Genomic DNA, 22,356 nt, shown 5'->3' with positions numbered 1-22,356 from the left:
ATACCAATGTTTATCCTTTGTTAAGTGCGATTATTCATCAACTATCGAGAGAATGTATTTAAATAATTCTGTCGTGTTTTAATGTTCAGGTTAGGTATATTTTACATTGAGGTGCCTCATAAAATCGCTTTTTCGCAAGGGCATACACTAAATAAATCTTGACCATTTTTTGAATATAAATAAAGGATATGTTCCTTAACTTGAAAAGTGCTGCTGCTTTCTTTAAATCGAGAGCATGACTTTATAAGTACACAAAATATTTGGTAAAAGTCAAACATATTTCGACATCAGCCTATTTACTTGAAATTATAACTATTAAAACGCGAATTCTATTTAAAGCAGCAGCACTTTCCAGAAAGTACAAAATATGCAGAAACAATTAATAGTTTGAATTTTTAATTTCAACTAGGGTATTCCCTTGCGATATTGAAATTTGTTCATGACCTACATTCCTTGTACCTACTATGCATTCATCACGTGACTGTCCATCGATGGGACCAAACTCCATACAGTACAGAGTAGGTTATACTATGCTATTTCCATAAGTATTTAAGTTCTGTGGTAATAGTGCAGCTGAATAAAAATAAATTCAGTTCTAAAAACAATTCCCGTTTTTACACTTCTATTTTCCGTTGATTTCTCGTAGTAAGCCTTAACAGTGCTGCGCATTAATCAAATTTATAGAACCCAATTTATCTTAATAAGCTGTGTACAAATTATTATATGATACTGCAGAGGGATTTCTAAGATATACGATAAATTGTACAGTTGTTTGTTGAACGAGTTCGACTGAGACAACCATTAATCGTCACAAGTGACCTATATCGTGACGTTATTTGCACATTGTGACATCACAAACAAGGAGAAAAACTTTATTCAGCATATGCTATTTATAGACCTTGTGTATGGCTATGTGCTTAAGAATTTTCATTCTAATCTGAATTGTGGTTTTGTAGATATAGAGATAGTTCGCGAACTTTTTGATCACCCCTCGTACACCAGTACCAAATTTCAATTCAATATGTGCAACCTCTGCGAAGGAAATGAACTAGTGGTGGACTATAAAACCGACCAACAGACAGCAGCAAAGCAATATGCCCTCCCTTTCTATGAAGGGGTGGGGGGAGCATAATCATATATGCACTTCTAATTGAATTAAACAAAATTACCCTTTGTCAGAATATAGATTTGTAAGCAGGAAGGCTGTTTTTCCTCATTTTTTCCATGTTAGATTTAGACTGTTCTTCAAAACATTCTGGCATACACCCCTGTAATTAAAGTAAACAATGCATGTAATAAAGAGCTTCTAAATCAACTGCATATTTTTTTTTTAAAGATCCACTCTAATATAATGTAATTTACATTTCAGTAGAATGGTCAAGAAATCAATTGTAAGCTTTGCCAAGCTATTGGTAAAGAGCTAAGGCCTAAAATGCATGTAAATCTAGTGCGTCTGTCTTTGTATCTGATTCTAAGGAGACCTAATATGCATGTACAGTAAATCTTGTTCTGCTATCTTTGTGTTTGACGCCAGTGGCCTTGTTTAATTTTAACCTACTAGTGTACATTTAAAAAATCTAAACTTTTAATTTTATTTAACTATGCAATGAAAATGAAGTTATCACTGACTAGTTAATAGAGTATGCAAGGGGCATTAAGGATAGGTGGAAATGTGGGATAAATTCTGCATCATCAGTTTGCCTATCACGCAAATTATCCCACGTTCCCAACCCTCATTGATGCCCTGGCATACTCTACTAACTAGACTGTGATTCCTTAAATAAATCAATACATCTGTGACATTGCAATACCGTATAAGTACAATTCTTAGCGAGGATTTAATTTTGGCATTATTGGCGAGGGATCTGACAGCGCTAAAATTTAATATCGCTAAAAATTAATTGCGTATTATTTGTAATAGGTTCTTTGGTTAGCATTTTAAAATGGCTAAAATTACTTCTCGCTAAATATAAGAGAGCTGCATCTCGCTAAAATTTCCACTTAAATGGTATCATAGTAATTTACATGTTTAGTTTCATGAAATGAATCTATTTAATAGCATGTGTTTAGGCAATATGTGATTTGTTGGATGTACTCCGACTGACCAGTCAAATTAAATCACCCCTTCCCAATCATTTTTTTCAGCAATTTAAATATTTAATTTCTTTTCCTTCTATTCCACAGTATACAAAGTATAATTTTTCTAGGGTGATTTTTGATTAAAAATTTTTTTAGCAATAAATATAAAATTACGAGGGTTGTTCGAAATGTGGACAACTGTCATATCTTTTTTATTTGACGTCATATGTTATCCAAATTTGGTAGAAATATTTTAACAATAAATCCAAATGATATGTATTAATTTTGACAAAATATTACGATTGATTAAAGACTTATCCAGATTTTAAAAATGCAGAAATCGGATCGTGGAGCAGGTCAAAATTTAGTCAGTTACAGATAATACATAAATAATGTCTATAGTCATATTTTCTGTCAAATGGAGGAAAAACGAAAAACTACCTAGAAATTCAAATTAAGAATTGATTCATTGATACGTGTACCAAATTATGGTTTTATATTTTGCTTTGTTGAAAAGAAATCAACTTGAGAAGACAAGTTGTCCTTATTGAAAACGACAAAAATGATGACGTTTTAGAACGTCACGGGGCAGCAGGTACCGAAGCAATTTTGTGTTTTTCTCAAGAAAAATCCTGAATAAACTCTAAAAATGTTGAAGGAATCAAGAAAATAAGTCACAAGCAAGTTGTGCATGTGTGTACATATATTACAGGCAATATTTGAGTGACAGGGACTCTGTATCGGATGAGGATGACCTGTGAAGAAACGGTTTTACTGTAAACATCTGAACAAAACTTTAAAAATTGAAACGTAAATGAAAGACAAATGCGCTTCAGAGTTGCTTATCCTGAGAAAGCAGAGTTAAGTACTAAAAGAAATTAAAACATTTACAAAGGAAATTATACAGAGAGATTAATTCTTAAAAAAATAAATGTCAAGTATTAGAAAAATAATTTAATGAATGGGAATTAGAATATTCTGTGTGAAATGAATAGGTATAGTATCTTTTATAAATTCTCGACGCTATGTGTTGACGTTACATTGCCGTTATGTGTGCTCCACGGGTACAAAACATGTTGATTTTAAAATGAAGTAAATTTATTTGTGTTAAATCGAATGGAATGAAACTTCACACATCAACAAAACAAATATTTTTGCTTATTATAATGTGCTTGTTTTGAATTTCCGGTGAGTAATATAACGAAGATGGATATCTTCCACGAACATTTCGAACAACCCTCGTACATATATGGTCTGTGATTTTTATGACAGCTATCATTTTGTCCAAGTAAAACAAATAAGGCTACATAAAATTGAAATTCTGGTTCTCGGGCCCGCATGCATCTGTTTTGAGGTAGCCACATTGCTAATTTTATTGAATTTTTGATAAAATGAAAAGCTGGTATTGCAGAGACCAATCCAGAAAAAAAAACTGTCCTCATTCTTTTCGTAGATTAGTATTCAAATATCTCTTCCGGTAGCCATTTTCAAAGAGATTTTGGCTACTTGTGTACATCAAACAGAATATTTTTAATAATGGCCTTACCTTTGTCCAATGACCAATGAGCATTAGCACTGATTTTTCCTGTTCTTTCCTAATTGAATCAACCAGGCCACTCTGTAAAGTGCATATTTGTACTGTGTACAGGCGAATGAACAATATTTCTATACTATATACATTCGTCATTTAAGGCCATAATAAAAATATTCCTAGATTCTCATCCCGGCCCCAATTGATTCTATACCCCTGCCTCGATTTTTTAAATTTCTGTTTTTCTTCGTCTTAATTCTGATCGGGATCAGTATTCATCTACCATTCTACTTTCGTTTTAAGTCCCGCGAAAGTCGATATGATTTTGACAGCTGAAAAGATGGTAATTGCTGTAATACATGCATATATATTTTAAACAAGGGTCATCAGTTAAAAAGATTGGTGATGATGTGAAGTAAGAGATAATTGAACCTTTACTATGACTTTTATTCGGGTATTGTAGATAAAATTACACCATTTGACCCGGTAAATAAAAAATCTCCAAATTCAAAAAATATAAAATAAAAGCCGCCCGCCCGCCTTGATTTTTAAAAAATTTCGGATGAGAATCTAGCAATTTATTTATTATGGCCTAACTTTAAATTTATTTTTTTTTCAAAATTCATTATTTATCATGTTTATAGTGTTATTCTATTATCAAAATAAAAAAAACTATACTGTATATACTGGCTTTTAATGTGGTGTATTTTTTCAGGTTATTTCAAGTTTTGAAGGGATTTGGTATTTACCTGCTTATACAGTCCAGTCCAATACGAAAAATCGTAATATTACAGAATATCGTAATATTATTCTTATATTACTATTTTTCGTAATATAGTTAAATTACGAAAACTCGTAATATAGCATGTTGTGAGAGACTATGTTACGAGTTTTCGTAATGTAAGACAAAATTAAGCATTTAAAGAAACTGAATGATGTTAAGCAAAGTATGACGTCAGAAATACATTATGCCAAAATGGTACTAGTATCACGTGGTCATTTTGGTCAGTGACGCCTATCGAAAAGTATGAAAACGCAAGAAGAAAGTAACAATAGTAATGGGTGAGTGAAAGTTTTGTATTATTATTCTTATATAAGAATTTTCCCAGGGATGGGAACAATTTTCCATAAAACTTCAATGTATCCTAGAACTTGTCATAGTGTTCTATAATCCCCGAATTCCCTATATTTTTCCCGAAGTCTACCCTAAAAATCAGACCCTCATCTCCAACAACGAGATGTTACGGGATATAACTTGTACAACTTTCACTAGGCTCTGACTCTGCATGCTCTTGGATCAAATGCATCAAAACAAAGAAAATGCATGCATATCCACGATGATTTGATGAAACCAGAGACGTATAATCTCTCATGAAACATAACAAGCAGATTGTATCAGAAAAAAGGGAAGTAAATCTTAGAAGGGTTAGAAATTGCTTATATTACGAATTTTAGTAATATTACGATTTTTCGTATTGGACTGGACTGTTATAAGTTGGTGCAACTTTTTGACAGAATACATTAACCATTTGAGATCAATGCTCTGATGTTTAACTTGGATTGGACATACTTACCTTTTTATGTTTTGCTTATAAGTTTGATATAGAGTTCTGGACCAGAATTTAAATCCCTTCAAAATACTTATAAGCATGATCATAAGCGAGTATATACATTAACTGCTTTATACATGCATTAGGTGGACCAAATGCATTTTTGCAATATTACAAAAGACCATTGCAGCAAATGAAATCAATGTATGAATTGTATTCAAAACTATAGGTGTACTAATTGTCTAAAGTACAGGATATTTACATACGTATACCCACATGCCTAAATGTAACAACATGTAGTTTCAAAATTAATAATTTCAAATACCGTATAAGTGGAAATTTTAGCAAGACGCAAATTTAGCGATTTCTACCTGAAATCTGGTATTTCATTTTTAGCGAGAAGTAATTTACCGATTTTGAAATGCTTACTAAACAAGGTATTACAAATAATACACAATTTATTTTTAGCGAAATTCAATTTTAGCGATATCAGCACCCTCGCTAATAATGCCAAAATTAAATCCTCGCTAAAAATTCTACTTATACGGAAAGTTTAAATTAAAGGGTTTAAAAAAATTTAAAACTAAGTCAAAATATTTTTGCTTTCTAAATATGGATAAGAAATGTCTACATGTAAATCAATCTAATCAAAATTATATGTTCCGAATCTGCTACCGCTTCTCAAACATCTAACAATATCTCATTCGGGTCACGTCAGAGTGACCTTTCGATTATGAATGCACATAAAAAATTTGACCAATCAGATTCAAGCTTCAGTAAACAATTCTAAAATAAGTTCCACAGCTATATATCATAATTGATACTGTCTTACGTTAAATTCAAGTAATTTCAATATAAATTCAATGTATATTTCACCAGTCTAGCATCCTTAAGTGAATAACGCAAATGAAAAAGCACAAACTATACAAGATATCCCGCATGTCACATTCATAAATAGCACAGCTTATGCAATGCATATTTTGTTTACTACGAAACTCCTCGTAATACGTATCATAATAACACAAGGAGTGCAACGCATTTTAGGTCACCTGGGAACCCCTGGCTTAATATCAAGGCTGTTGCACAATTAATCTTCAATCGAAAATCATAAAACACAAACCAATCTTTTTGGTAGGGACCATTCTTTATGGCTCTTAATGCATGATTTCAAATGCATGTTTTACAGCAGCAGCGGTGACATTTCTCCACAACTTCGCTCAAATATCCGTTGTCCGCGACGCCATGACGTGACATCACGGGCGCATCCATTTACCCCAAGAGGAACAAAACTGCTTGAAATGCTAATCTAGACGATTGAGGTTGTATGCGAAAAGAAACCAGAGACAAGTTAGTAGACATTCAAGAAAATTTAAAATGGGGAGGTAAAAGTACTTGTACTCATATCTAAATAATATCGTCATCTCTAGTTAATCGTGTATGTTTGTTTATTTTTTTTTCCTTTTGGGTAAGTGGACCACCCATGATGTCACGTCATGGCGTCACGGACAACCGTTGCACTCCTTGTGTTATTATTATAGGTATTACGTATTTTTTTTATTTATTGAAAATTTCGGCAAAATTGATAGGTTCGCGAACTCCTGTGATCATAAATTGCACTTTCATTTTCAAACTGTTGTTAGGTTACTGGTATGACTACATTGTTTGTTCATTCTTGTTCACACAATTTATAAAAGAGTATATTAGCAAAAGTAATTATCAATTTACCTTTCTTGGAATAAAGACATGTTGACCCTGGAGCTAAGATTTCCTCTCTTTCCACTTGGGTCCACAAAATTCTATCATAGACCCTGCAAATAGACATTAGGTATTTAATGGAAATAAAAAAAAAAATGGAATTAAGATCCATATATTTCTAACATGTCTAATGACTGACATAATGCAAATTCAAAGTAAAATAATAATATATATGTTTTAATTATAACTTAAGCAGACCAATTGCATTATAACATCCTTCAGGAGACCAACTTTAATCAACGTTTGAGAACTATTTGCAAGAACAATAAATTTGTTTATTATACCTCCGTAAATTTGTTCAGTATAAAAACATGACGAATAAACATGCTATCTTTTCCAAACAGCCCCTACTGTGAAATAGTTTTTGTGCTATCTGCCCATGGTGAAATAGTCATCAAACTATTCACCGGCAGCATTCTGTTTCCCTCGCTTTTCATCTCGGAAAACTTCTGGTTTTATACGGATTGTGACGCGTACATATTATGACGTAACAAAAGTTAAGTCAGCATTGGTATAATATGGAATATCATAATTAAGGACTCCCAAAAGTTAACAAAAGTTAAGTCAGCATCGGTATAATAAAACACCTATCTACTGGCTATGAGGACAATAGCAAGTTTATTGTCCCCCTCGACAGCAAACTATTTCCATGATTTCCCGAGGCGAAAGTTTACTGTCTTGGGGAACGATAAACTTGCTATTGTCCTCATAGCCAGTAAATAGGTGTATGCTATTTTACAGCATTAAATATGAATATCATTTGACATTTGATGAAAGTATAAGTAAAAAATTGGAATTACACTTTTTATGTTAAAGTTTTAAGTACCGCGATATAATGAGACACCAGTATACATGTATTGTCTACTGATAGTCCGAAATTTCTAAATAAAAAGAGATCGCTATAAATCTATATAACAGTAAAGTTACTTAAGGAATCACTGTCTAGTTTTGAGGGTATGCCAGGGCATCAACAATAGTGGGAAACATGGGATAATTTGCATAACAGGCGAAGCCTGTTTTGCTAAAAATTATCCCATGTTTCCACTATGGTTGATGTCCCTGGCATACTCAATATACTAGACAGTGATTCTTATATTTCCATTTTTACTTGAAAAAAAAACCATCTTAAAATAAATCGAAATACCGTCTAATTGAGTAGATTTGAAATGCACAAGGCCCCATGACATCAAATTTTACTATTAAAAAATAGTCCCAAAAAAAAAACACGAAACAAATTTATTGATAATTTAGATACTGTAGTGAAATATCAACATTTATAGAATAAACAACAAAAAAATTTTAAATTACGATCAAAGTAATCTTGTTAACTTTAATTATATATGTGACCTAGATTTAGGTTGTCGGAAGCAAGAACATATACAGTCTTCACGAAAACTTTTCAAACTAACTGGCCAGTCAAACCAGTGAACTTTGTAAATATACTAGCCCACCAAAATTTTTACTGGTCCCTTTCATAAAAAAATAAAATAAATACATTTTCATAACTGTAAATTTATTGCTAGCGCTCTCGAGCGCTAGCAACTACGTTAGTCCAAATTCCTTGAATACGCATGCTCGGCCGCCATGGCCATGCATTCTGGGAAAACTAATTTGCTCAACCAGACGCTCGGCTGTCTCCGTAATCTCCGACAAGCATCCTCTTACATGCTAGTTAATAATCGGGAAAACTGTGAAAACTACAGACCGTACGATAACAATTTCGTTGTATAATGTTGTAGCATGAAATAACTGTTTATTTATTGTGTAGCTTACACTTTAAAGATAACTTCATATTTATAATATTTCAAATTCTGGATTTTTTTTGACAGAAAAGCCCGATCGAGTCATCATATTGTTCTAAACAATGACAAGGGATTTTTTTTTAACATCTAAGCACAACCAAAGATAGATTTTAATTTCTGATTGGTCAATTCAGCCAATCTTACAAATTCCAGAAACAGAAGCAAGAATTTACACTAAAAATAACGAATAAATCCACTATTTGTGTTTAAAAAATTTGGATGTGTATGGCTTTTAACCTAACATATCTTGACAAAGATGACCGAAAGGACCAAGCTACTTCACATGCCTTCCAAACTCTCTGGACTCTTTACACAACATACACTTTGAGTTATTTTCTATATTCCTTTCAATCCCATTTTTTTTCTAAATTGCCAAGAAATTCTCTTCTTTAAATCAGCTCATACATGCAATGTCTCAATCGGCATCTTCTTCATATTTTAGAACCCCCCCCCCCTCTCCAGTAAAGGTCACCCACCCCTTGTTTCTATAAAATACGCTTCACAAAACAATAATAACTTTATCTCTCTCCAGCCTCGAAAAAGTTAAAGAATGCAGCAAAATAAATCACTTGATCACGGATCTATTTCTGTGTTTAAAAATTGCTACGGCGCTAGCTCACCTATCTTTTTAAAAGATAAACTTGTACATGTTTACGTACTTCAACTTTTGAAATGCCGCCATTTTTCGCGTTTCGGTAAGTTGTTCGTTGGAACTTTGCACATTTTACGTACTAGTTAATAATTACTAGCTACTTCCGGTTTTTTACGTAATTAATACATCCATGTTATAATAGGGTTATAACAATAGGATTCAATAACACGAGCTTCTTTTAATTATTTTATATATTAATGAAATTTACGTAAGTAAATCAGTTGAAATAAATTTTGACTGTATGATTTTTATGATCAACGAGCCCATCGGACTTCTTGAATTTTGATTTTCACTGACCCGACCTCAAAATTCACTGGCCTCGGTCTTCGGACCAGTGAGTTTTCGTGAAGACTGCATATATAGGCACTATGTCACTTCTCCGCCGCCATATTGAATGGAATGTTGCAGTTGATGAAACGGGAGTTGGTCAGCATGGTCAGGAAACCGATTTGTATGGATGTTAAAATAACAGAAGAAATTGAGTTGCTTAAGAAGTCGGGTGGTAATGACTGAGGGACGATGTCTGTATCAGATGATGGAGTACGTGCAGATCCACGTGGCAATGTCAATTTCTCCACGTGGCTGTTTACCAGGAAGTGTTCTCGGTCTCGCGAGGCCTCGGTGATACAGTGATTGGGAAGGGCTTGTGCCATGCGCCATAGTCGCATTGAAGTGAAAAATGGCGCATTAAATCAATCAATCCTGGCGCCAAGGTGCGCATTCAATTTTTAGCGATGTTATTTGGAAATATTTTGCGTACGACTTTCTTTCTTGTTTTACTTTCGTTTTAAATGTAGTCAATTTAAAACAATAATTTAAAATCTCATTGGTTGAAACCTGTCAAAAAGTACTTCCGGTTAAACGAAGCACTTACATGAGTAGACTGGTACCCTGACATTGGTTAACGGGCGCAAGCGCCTTAAAAACCAACGACAGGTAACCACTGCCATTTTATCGCGTCACAGGAAACAGCACTGATGAAAAAATCTATATTTAGACTAGCGTAAATCCAAGTGCTGAAGTAAATAAACTCTTCTCTCTGCACTCTACACTGCTGTTAACAAAGAAAGTAGACGGATTTTAAGCATCTATAAAACCATAAAGAAGTGCTGCCTCAAAAACCATTAAATGTAAAGCGATATCACAGGTCCCATATGCATATACTACCAAAATAATTCAAATCAAGATCTATTGCATGATTAATTTTCCTACATATTTGCCACTGATATGAGAAATAAATCATCGATTTAGTTATAACACTTGTTCTTTATCATTATTTATGTTCTAAAGTTTACGGGGAATGCTTTAACTCGTCTCTCTAACTCCATGTGTTATGGTACATGCACCAGGAAGAGGAGGATTACAATGTTTAACACTACGGAACATTTGAAAGTTCCTTGTGACAATATATTGTAAGTTAATGATATACTCAGTTAATAAAGTCCTTACTATGTTGTTTGAACAATTTCATCGTATTCAATTGCTCTATTCATCAAGAAAGATATGCTACAACGTTTTGTTTTCTCTGCTATTTAAATCGTTGGATCCACCTAACATTCTTCTCTGCAAGCATTGATGCCATTTATTTTTGGAATGCGCAGTACTATGCGCGGAGCAAGCAGTGAGTTTTTCCACTGTCATGGCGGCGGAGGTTACCTGTCCTTGTAATTCCTAGCGGCAGCGACTGGAATCAAGGGCAGAGAACCAGTGCTATTACATGAGGTGCAATACTTCATTCATTGGTATGGTAGGGCTGTTCCCTTTCCAAAACTGTCGTAATTTTAACACAAAATATGAATCAGTTATATTCTAAGCAAGTTCCTTTAAATTTGCTGCATTTCATGCATTAAAAATCGGATTCAGTTAATTAAAAACGTGTTTTCTCTTGTATTATTGGTTAGTCACTTTGTTTTTTCTTGAAATGGCCCTTCAAATTATATTGATGGCCCATTCATTTTAGAAATGGCCCATCAAAAATGTTGACAGTTGCGCCATAGTCCCATTGACCATTTTGGCCTTCCCAATCACTGGTGATAGTGGACAGCGTTGCGCTAGTGACTTGCTTTCAAGCCAATTCATTATTTATTTTGTTTGTTGAAAAGAAATATCATATCAAATTATTTAGTTAAACAATTAAACAAAACATCTATTTTTTCTTTAGTATATTTATACGCCAGTGATATACATGCAGGTTGACACCTGACCTTTCAGTAAAAGAGAAATATACATACCACAGGGTATTTCCATGAAATTAACAAGATTCACTTTTGTAGTGTTATCACAGAGAAAACAATTGGAAATGGAAATATATATGGTAAACTAACATAAAACAAGATTACGAGAATTATGTTTACAAGGTCTGTAGGTAATGTAAACAGGTAACATTACATGTAAACACACGCGGGCTGGTGGCAGAGTCACTGCAAATACATGAGCCATATTCATGATATTAGGCCTAACCAACTTAGGCCTATGAAATTTAAAATGTAGTCTCCTAAATATTCATCTGCACACAGGGTATTCCATAAAGATAATAATTTAAAAAGTGTCAATATAAAATAAACAAACCTCAAAGTTGTTTCGAGGCTCTTCGTTCTTCCCTGCAATCCAACATTCTGGTTATCTGTCACTGAAAATGCAGGAAACAAGGCTAGGTTAATTCACTCATGCACATATTTGTTGACTTAATTTAAAAAATACGAAATAAACTTATAAACACATAAAAAAGAAGCAATTATGCTCAGATATTAAAGAAGAACACGATAACCTACATAAAATGAATGCACACGAATCACAATTTATCAATCAATGTTGACAAAACACGTGTGGGAAAAGTCGGGTGAAATCAAGGGACATACTAAAACAAGTCCCACGGGGAAAATAAGTCCCACATGAGTCCCACAGAAAAATAATGAGTCCCACCAGTAAATATGATATTTTATTAATATTTAACAACATATCTTTATAGATAATCATTGTTTTAGATATATTTTGAATAAATTTTGTCGCAAAAAAGGTTTTAGAAGCCGGTTACAATGATTAGTTACAAAAACAAAGAACGATAACTCCTATATCCTCATATAACTCTATAGTGTTTCCTAATCCCAACAAAAATGATAACATTTTAGTAGTTTTTGAAAGCAAAAATTAAAAGATAATATAATTTTATTATAAAATTAATTATATTTTAAAAATGCAAGAAGTTCTAAGATGTATTCTAATGATCATGTAATATAAACAAAGAGCAATAACTCTTACATCTGCTTCAAGAATTGAAGTAACAAGCCATCCAAATTTTAATTCTAAAGATTTTATGAAACTTTCACAATGTTACTTGGTTTATGTGCCTTCTGTAGCAGTTCTAACGACTAAAAAAAACTACTATCAAAAACAGACATTTTCCATCAATTTTTATATAAATTTAACAATTTTACAACATCAGAACTTGGGAAATTCAATGATTTTTTTCAATCTTAGTCTTGTATCTATCAAGCATATGAGAAAGAGATTTTTAGTTAATATATGCAAACTTTCTTTTGAAAAATACGACTATACAGTCCTAGGAAATTAAATAGACCTACAAGTATTGTTTTAAAGATATAGAAAGTGAATTAGTTTACTCATTCATAACACGGTATGAAATTGAAAGTGATTTATATCTGACAACAGTGGTAAACTAGTATTTTAATGATATCTTTAATGATATCTTGATTTTTAAAAAAAAAATTACATTAAACTTTTATAATACTTTTATAATACTTTGTATTTTATAACAATTCAGTGAAATGAGGAATAGTTATGGACTATTAAAGTTTGGCTACTGAAGTCCGTATATAAAATTCGTTCATTAAAAAAAAAAATTCTTTAAGATCAAAATTAAATTAAACATCTAAATTCGTTGACTTTTTTTTTTTTGGTACATATAATTCATGGTGTAAATCAAATCACTATAAAATTCAAAGTTTATTTTAAAAAATACTCTTTTTTGACAAGTTCCATATCCAGGAGTATAACTGGCTTTAACATTAATTGTTAAATAATCTAAATTTTTATCTTTATTTACATGATGATTAATAAACACATTTTTTAATAAAGAAAATAGATAGATATAAACAGTTAATTCTCTGCATGGTATTTGTTCTACAAATTAATACAAAACATCATGGTTGTGCCTTTAATACTATTATTTGGAATCTTTTCATACACGTCAAGAATTTACAATACAGTTTATGCTGACTTAGTCTATTAATTCTAAATCATAATTCTTCATTAATTCAATTTTCAAGGAATTTTTTTATTTATGAAATCAAATACGAAAATTTTTTATTAATAACCTTATTTGTCATACATAAATAGTAGCTGAAATTTCAATAACTCTACATTTAATTAAATATTTTATTTGAATTCCAAATGGTGTAACCTAGCCCCAGCCTTGTTCAAAAGTTATTGTAATAGGTATACAAACAACAGGGAGATTGAAAGGTGTGAATAACATCCCCCAGGTGTTGTGTACAGGTATACCAGGGTCCGTACCTCTACAGGTGTCTGTGAAATGTGTATATACACAATAACCATGGGTGTCAGGAAAAACTAACCAAGTTGTTGTTAAATTACATAAAACCACAGTAAAACTATTTTAGTTTGTAAGAAACAAAGTAATGATATAAAATTATGATAATAAAATAAAACGTAATTTGAGTTGTATAAAATATAATCATGATAATTGGAAGCATATTTTCAAACGAAACTTAAAAATTCAAGTAAAACAGAAGAACATATTAAATTCAGAAATAACACCATATTAAATTAACTTCCTTATTAAAAATATATTTTTACAAAAATTTTTATTTTGTTTTTTTTTTTTAGAAAAAAAGTTAGCTATCAGCAGTAATTAAACATTGTCAATATAGTTCCTGGCCATTGTTTACATTTGAACAGAGTTATCGTTCTTGACTGTGGTCTGAAATTTACAATCGTCTATTTAACACACTTAAAACATTTTATCAAGACTTTTTTTGATATATGATCATATAAATATAATATTCTTTCAAAATAACCCTTTATTATATGTATTTATTGGCTCTTTTGCTGTGGGACTCACGTAGGACTCATGTGGGACTTATTTTCTCCGTGGGACTTGTTTTAGTATCAGCGGAAATCAACCGACATAAAAACAAAAACAAACGGTAGATCCGTGTCCGGGCGATTCCAGATGTCGTGAGACGATTAAAACAATACTATCTCCAAGAAGTAACAGTATTTATTACCCACAAACCTGGTTACACACAACAAAGAAGGGCCGGAGAGGAGTCTGGCACAACATCAACATGTCACGTGTTTAGTGGATGTAGTTATAAAAACTTGGCACTTCGAGCCCGATGATATTTATAGAAAAAGGGTACTTGTACCACAACAAAATAAAATAAAATAAGAAATTAATAATTTTGAATTGTTTCTAAAATAACCATAAATGGTTGTAATTTAATTTCTATATCCATTAAAATATGCATATAATACAAAAATGTACGTCCAAACAATTTATTGTTTCACTCCCTGTCACATCTTCAGAAAGGGGCACCCCGCAAGCATATGCCTAAACTGATGTAGGAATAAATTTTAGTTAAAGGAGGGGGGGGGGGGGGGGCAAACCCAAACATTTTCAGTTTCATTTCGTGGGGAATGGGGGGAGGGTTAAACCTCAAACGATTGTTTTATTTCTGTCACTGAATTGCTGAAAATAATGCAGGGAACTACATATCGTCGTGTACCCTAAATTCGTCCGTACCCTAAATTCGTCCCCAAACTTCTCGAGACCAGCACGTTTCGAACTCTGTATCGATGACGTCATTTTTAATTGTTATGACTAGTGAACATAATGATACAACTGTTTTAGCAATTATTTTTTTGAATTTGCAGTTTAAACTAGTATTAAACTTAAAGAAAATAAAAATACTTAAAATATCTAATTTTTCCTTATGTCCATTTTTTATTGAAAGTGCACACAGCAGTTACGTTCCCCAAAATTACTTCCAGATCAAAAATTCCTTCATTTTATTATTTTATACCTGTCAGTGTATTGAATTACATGCATGGGCTTTTAATTTAAGAATTTAATAAAAAGAAATCAACACTCGAAAATCATAAGGATCCTATACACTTCTTACCTAGGATATTGACGTTACCCGTGTTTGGTTGACGTACTATGCGGCCATGCGAGTATCCCTAATTATTTCAGGGAAAAAAATCTAAGTCATCATTGCAAATGATAGAGTCTCCAAAAATCGAAGATTTTAACACTCACTTTAACTATAACGGCTGTGAATGCTTCCAACAATAGAAATTCTGTTGGTACTACATGTACATTAAAACAATTTATACTGTGCTGCTGATTTTCCCTTCTCTTGTGTGTGTTTTTATATAATCCTGATAATTGAGATTTTTTCTATACAGGAATATGTTATTTAGACGGCAAATAAATAAAACCAAATATATTATATCAAAAATATTTACCATACGTGTATAAGAATTTATTATACCACCACCGTTCAAAAAAAATCAATCTTTCAACATGACCAAGCATTGATGATCACATTGTTTGAAAAGATCTACTTTTGACCTTGTCCAGTCGCAAGTCCTCATCACCCCCCCCCCCCCACCCCACCCCTCCCCCATTGCCTGCAAAAAAAAAGTCGGTAAGTAGTCAAGTAATCAAGAAGAAAATATTTTATTTCAACAAACCAAGAATTTATTTTTTTGAATTGTCGATTTATTAAGCCGATCAAAGAAGGTGTATTTTTGTCACAATTTTTACCAGTTTGACAGGTGCAATGTGCATTGAAGCATTACTAATCCTGCGTCTACTGGGGCGAACTTCACGATATAATCAAGTAAACAAGATCTTTTCTGCGAATTCTTTAATTTCTCATCTACTGCAGAGCTAGTAGATGAATTTTTTTCCCCTGTTACGTGAATATTTCACATATTATTATAATACATGTAATTAGGTGATCAATTCAAGTCTACACATTAAATTATAGTTTTCCTATCGTTTTTCATTTCAGATTGTGCCAGACTTGCACTGTTCAAATATTTTGATTTTCTATCGGCTTTTGCCAGTTAGGTCAATGAATTTTGGAAAATCTAAAAATAAAACATTGTTTAAATCGCATATCAGGTAATTTGATGAGCATACATGACATCGTTGACAATTTTAATCCGAAAGCACTTTCATGTTTTTTTTTTTTTCGTTAAAAAAATGGAGTCGGTAATTGCGAAAGCATTTTTAATGTTCTTAAATTGATAAACATTTTTTTTTTTAAACTTTGCCTAGAAGAACTTATTTACAATTTTTATTTTAATGATTTTCCAACCTTTTAAATCACAAATCACGGGAGAACAAATAGACCAATCATATGCGGCCGTTTTATATCTGAAGGACGAAAATAGGGTATGGGTGATATTTTTAAGTGTAAAAGTTTGATTATGTAGAAGAGCTCTAAAAATCTTGTGAAGAGTGGTAAGAAAAGATAAATTTTAACATTTAATTAGCAATTCCATTCTATAACTAGCACTGAAGTTTGTTTATCAATTTGCACGCGCTCGTCGTTACTATGACGTCAAATGTCGTAAGGGGACGATTTATGGGTACACTAGGATACTATAGGCTGAGAAAATGATTTGTTGATTGGATAAAAATACTTAACAAATCACTATATATTCGAAATATCATAATGCTATGAAAAAATGAATTTCTAACACCTTGAAATGTAAACTTTTCGTGTACAGTGTAGGAGTGGAGAGTATACATGGTATAGGCCTACCCAATACGTAGGGGGGTTAGTACAACCAAACACCACATTATCAGTTTCAGGTTGAACGAGGCTACCAACAAAAAAAAATTGTTGATAAGCAAATAAAAAAAAAAAGATCACGAGGCAAAATAAAAATAGAATCATTTAAGACTAGGAGGTAACTGTTATTACATAAAGCTTGAATAGGTGCTTCAGCCTGAGAGTGACTGCTTTTTTCTACAGAACATTCGGCTTTATTTTTAAATTTTGTTTGTGGACTTGCTTAATTTAAAAGAATAAAATACTATGACATCATTTAACTTTATTTCGAATTTCCTTCAGGTTCAAATACAGAACCATAGTTTAATTAAAATCTTACTTTCTTTCTTCAAAGTTTAATTACCCCACCCCCTTCCAAAAAAAAGCAATGCTCTTCTTGTGTATTTTAAAATACAACTTATTACTATAATATTTAAGTTACTTACCGCAATACAACTCTTTCACAACATTCACGGTGTTCAAAGGTCATTCTCTGAAAACTGAAGAGGCATTCCGATGGTATTCGGAACAAATGACGGAAAGCACTTGCTAAGAATTCAGAACTTGGTGCATAAATTTTCATTATTTTTCCTCTTAAGTTTTTTAACATAAAAAATGGAAAAATAAGTTGAAAAAACACTCATTTGAACACATCAAACGGTGAAAAAAAATTATATGCAAGATTTTTCATTTTATTGCATGTTTTCCGTGGTCTGCATAATGCTGAAAAAATATCCTTTGAAATTATACACAGGTAACACATTCTTTTCTTTTTTAGGTAAGATGATAGAAATTAGACAACTTTTAAATGTTAAATCACAGACACAAAGATAACTTTTATTTAATGAAAGACTGTTTATTTACCTAAAACACGTCATTTGCAATACTCATGAGGTCAAAATATAAGGGAGACCAGAAAAGGTCGCCTTAATCCAGCGGTCTCCCTAAGCCAGATAATATATCCTCCGTGGTCTCCCTAAGCAACGTTTCATATATATATATATATATATATATATATATATATATATATATATATATATATATATATATATATATATATATATATATGAAATTAAAATAATCATTGGATTTTTGATCAGCAAGATATACTTCAGTTTATATTATGTCTTTTAAATATTAAATAGAATACATATATCAGGAGTATATATATAGAGGATATTCAATGTTTTGTAGTTGAATATGGAATTTATTTCACGAGTGGGACAGGATTTCTTGATATTTTCACGAGTGCGAAGCACGAGTGAGAATATAAAAAAAATCATGTCTCACGAGTGAAATAAATTCCATATTCAACTACAAAACATTGAATTTTCTGTTTATTACATTTTTTAAAATAATTCTTTGATATTTCCTTTGCCTCTGTCTTTTTGTAATACAGTCATAAGTTCGTGACGTCATAGTTGAGCGGAGACGTCATAGCTAAGTGAGGTAAGAACACTGTAAACATGGATTTAGCAACATATTTTGGGTAATTTTGACAGTTTTATTCGCTGTCAGAATAGTTTATTTATTTCCATCTATCTTATATTAGGTAAAAGATCATTTTACAGCAATCTTTGTTATTGGAAGGGAAATCGAGAGTTTTCCCGCACTTCTGATATTCGTCAAACTGTGACAGGATATCATTTTGATATCCTTTCACACTGTGACAGGATATCATTTTTATTCAATGTATAAATTACAGTATTTCACGGGTAAAAATGTAATAAATTTTTGTATTGTCTACTCTGTTTCCGAGGTTGAAGACATATAAAAATGTTATAAATTAGTGTCAAGTGTCTAAAGATTAACAATTACCCCACCCCTACCCACCAAACCTGCCTATTTTTCCAAACACAATGAAAATGTTACATTATAAAACTTTAAAGGCGACGTAGTACTGAAAAACAAATATCGCATTCGTTTTCCCGATAGAGGAAATACATAAAAATGAAGTATTTAATATCCATTCTCTGTAACCACTTAAACTTTTGTGGCACGCATAGTGACAGATTTTTTTTTTCAAATTTGGCTGGAAAGTACCACCTCATAAACTACTTCAAAAAATATAGTTAGATCATATGAATGTTGAGTAGTTACCATGGAAACGGTGTCTAAAGTTGATTTTTTGTGAAAAAATGCAATATTTGCGAAAGTTTTTTAAAGAAATGCGGCTACTTCAATTCATGTTACTCACAGAAATAAGAAATATAACATCTAACTTTAAAAGGCATGTTAAAACCTTGTTGGTATTCTCTCTATAAATATGAGAATTCTTTGATTAAAATAGCAGACAATAACATTGAAATTGAATTATCTCCCTTTGATAATTGTGAGCTCTTCAGTAAGAAAGATAAAAAAAATTATTATATAAAAATGACTGGAAGTTGTTTACATATTGTCAGCATACAGCTCTGTTTATCCAGGAATTCCAGTAAAATCAACTGTTTTTCCTGTTTATTTAATTTACATACAAATATTAGCCTCTGTTTATATCCTACATGCAAAAGAATAATTTTGATATATGAAAAATGGTGAAATGTAAAAGCTAGATTACATAGTACAGGAAATCAGCTCTGTACATAAGCATTAGTCTCAAGGTCTAAGGAGTTTCAAAACGGGATTTAAGATAAATTTGAAATATCAGAATTACTTGTATTATGAATTTGTTTTTTTTTTTTTAAGAATTACTGTGTCTTACGATCAGTCAGTGTGATATACTGGAGGACTGCAATGGATACGGCGTTAGAAAGCAAATGAATTTTTAAACTGAATATTATTATAGAGACTAATAATTTTTAAAAAACTGAATATGTCCTTGGCTGAAAGGAAAAAAAAATATACTGAATAATAGCTACAATTCCCATCCACAGGTCGTTATTTGAAATTCAGCAATATTTTTTGAAACCCATGGTATAATACATATTATATATGGGTTAGAAAATTGTTACCTATATGAGCCCCCCCCCCCCCCCCTTCCTTAATGAAAAAGAGTTTGGGCATTTAATATATATATTATTGTTATTGTTTTTTTTCTTTGCTCTTAAGACTTTTTTCTGTGAAGAAGAAAATTAATAATTTTCCCTAAAAAACATCTTGGAAATAAATGATATGTCCTGCCATGAAAATAAACCTAACTTAATCCCCCCCCCCTTCTGGATCAAAGGTCGTCGTCTAACCCATAGTAAACGCAGTCATATTATGTAGTGTTGGAACAGGATAAACAAGTATAAAATGTTTTGTTAACCAGTCAAAAATATACTTTTGATGATTGGGGTAGTTGCATAGAAATACAAATTGTCTGTGAATCAAATTTAAAGTTAACGGTTTATCATTTCTCTAGACTAAGATACATTATGATTTAAACTTATAGCAATACAATATTAAATCTGTCTAGCAGTATTTTATTAATAATGAAAATAATTTTTGACCCCCCACCCCAAAAAAAAACAATTAATTAAAGCACAATAGCAGATTATTCGAACAGGTCCAGCAGATGTTTACAACAGATTATTATTGATTAAACTTTGGGAATATCAGATCTTTTGCGTAGATCCAGGCATATTTGTGCTGAAATATTATACCATCAACATCGCTAAAATCTAATTTTTTAAAGAATGATATTTCAAAGTAAATTAGATTTTCCCGTCAATTTCTCTGAAAAAAAGTCACTGGAAAACACATTTTGACTGTTACTTGAAAAGTTCGGATTGTTAAATATGGTTTAAAAAATGTACATTTAGGAGCAAGGGATTAGTTTACTAAAACAGCAGAAGAGTGTCTTTACATTCTTGTAGCGCAATTCTCTACATACAAGAAGTCTTGCACTCAATACTGTATACAGGGTTATTTTCGCCCCGTGTTATTTTCGCCCTTTTGCGCATGCAAACAATTTTGCCCCGTTTTAAATTCGCCCATTCATAGTTCTGTTTATGAAATTATGCTGTGTAATTTGAATTCGCCCCGTTTTAAATTCGCCCAGGCAAGAAGAGGGCGAAAGGGGCGAAAATAAAATGGGGGCGAAAAGTTCCCTGTATACAGTATGGAAAGTGTATAGTCGTCCAATATTCTTAAATGCCTACCTTTATATCAATAAAACCTGAAAACTGTACTTATATTAGCATTTTCACATTATGCATCAACCTAAAAGGAGAATGTAAAACCAGTTTTCAATTAAATACATTCAATATACGGGATCGAGGTCAGGATACAACATTTACAATACCAGTATTCCGAATAACCGAGTATAAATGCATTATTAACAAGCTAATTCAAAGAATATTTTTCCCCTGCTTAAGGAGATAAAAATTTCTGTAGATTAAGGGGGGGGGGGGTGTTGGAGGGTGGTTGGGTAGGGGATGGGACACTTAAAGTGGGGCGGGCGGGACCATGGAGCGTTATGAACAAAAAATAAGCTAACCTAAACGCTTTTTGAGATATTACTCGGAAATGAGAGGTTTACATACAAACAATGTCTTTTTCTACCTTTACCTTTTGACCTAGAAATAAATAGGGGTCATTTTAAGCCAAAGCAAGTTCTGGTATAAACTCAAATTGAAAAAAATCATAGGCTTCTTAAGATATCCCATGAAAATAAAATGTTAAAACAGACAGAGGGGGGAGGGTATTTTTATAGACAAAAAAAAAGAAAATAAATGACTATTTTCTCCCAATTTCAAAGTGATTAACAGCTTAAACTGTGTATTTTATTAAGTATGTTTTACTTATTTGTGTAAAACATGAGAAAAAATCTGTGTAACATTTAATTACATCCAAGATTTTTTCAAAATATGGTGATGCTTGAAAGTATTTCAATGGAAAATATCATAGATTCCTCCCCCCCCCCCCCCCCCCCCCCCGTTAATTCAAGAGTTGGAATAAGGGATAATGTACTATTTAGCACAGGTATTAAAATAATGAATCAAATACCATTTAACTGTTTTTTATATATTTAATAAAGATTTTATTGCTAAATTGCCATTAATATTGAATAAAATGGTAGCAAAATGTAGGCGGGAATTGAGAGTTAGCGTGCATAGTTCTTTATATACCACTGTGACCTTGAACTTTGACCTTCTGTCCATACGGGCACACATTCATATGATGCTAGTTATTGTTGACCAGAACTGTAACTTTGTTTCTTCATTTGTTATCTAAA

The 22,356-nt window shown here is 32.0% G+C and overlaps 1 long non-coding RNA gene across 4 annotated transcripts in view; it reads right to left on the bottom strand.

Moving 5' to 3' along the window:
- The window catches only part of LOC134266569 (uncharacterized), a 32,058-nt gene extending 13,889 nt beyond the window's left edge, over window positions 1–18,169 (bottom strand). The window contains exons 1-6 of one of the 4 annotated variants that reach the window (XR_009991994.1): window positions 17,020–17,593; window positions 14,637–15,119; window positions 11,938–11,998; window positions 6,886–6,968; window positions 3,626–3,697; window positions 1,170–1,268 (exon numbers count right to left, since the gene is read on the bottom strand). This is a non-coding gene — a long non-coding RNA (uncharacterized LOC134266569). Of the gene's footprint in view, window positions 1–1,169; window positions 1,269–3,625; window positions 3,698–6,885; window positions 6,969–11,937; window positions 11,999–12,140; window positions 12,212–14,636; window positions 15,120–17,019; window positions 17,594–17,644 lie in introns of those variants that run through there. The other 3 variants (XR_009991995.1, XR_009991997.1, XR_009991998.1) reach the window with 3 other exon arrangements.
- Between the last annotated feature and the right edge of the window lie 4,187 nt (window positions 18,170–22,356).

Source organism: Saccostrea cucullata, unplaced genomic scaffold, assembly GCF_032062105.1.
Source record: "Saccostrea cucullata isolate Sc308-1 unplaced genomic scaffold, CSIRO_AGI_Scuc_v1 ctg4650, whole genome shotgun sequence".
NCBI lineage: Eukaryota > Metazoa > Mollusca > Bivalvia > Ostreida > Ostreidae > Saccostrea > Saccostrea cuccullata.
The sequence above is the reverse complement of the archived record's forward strand: the minus strand, read 5'-3'. Positions and strand labels throughout refer to the sequence as shown.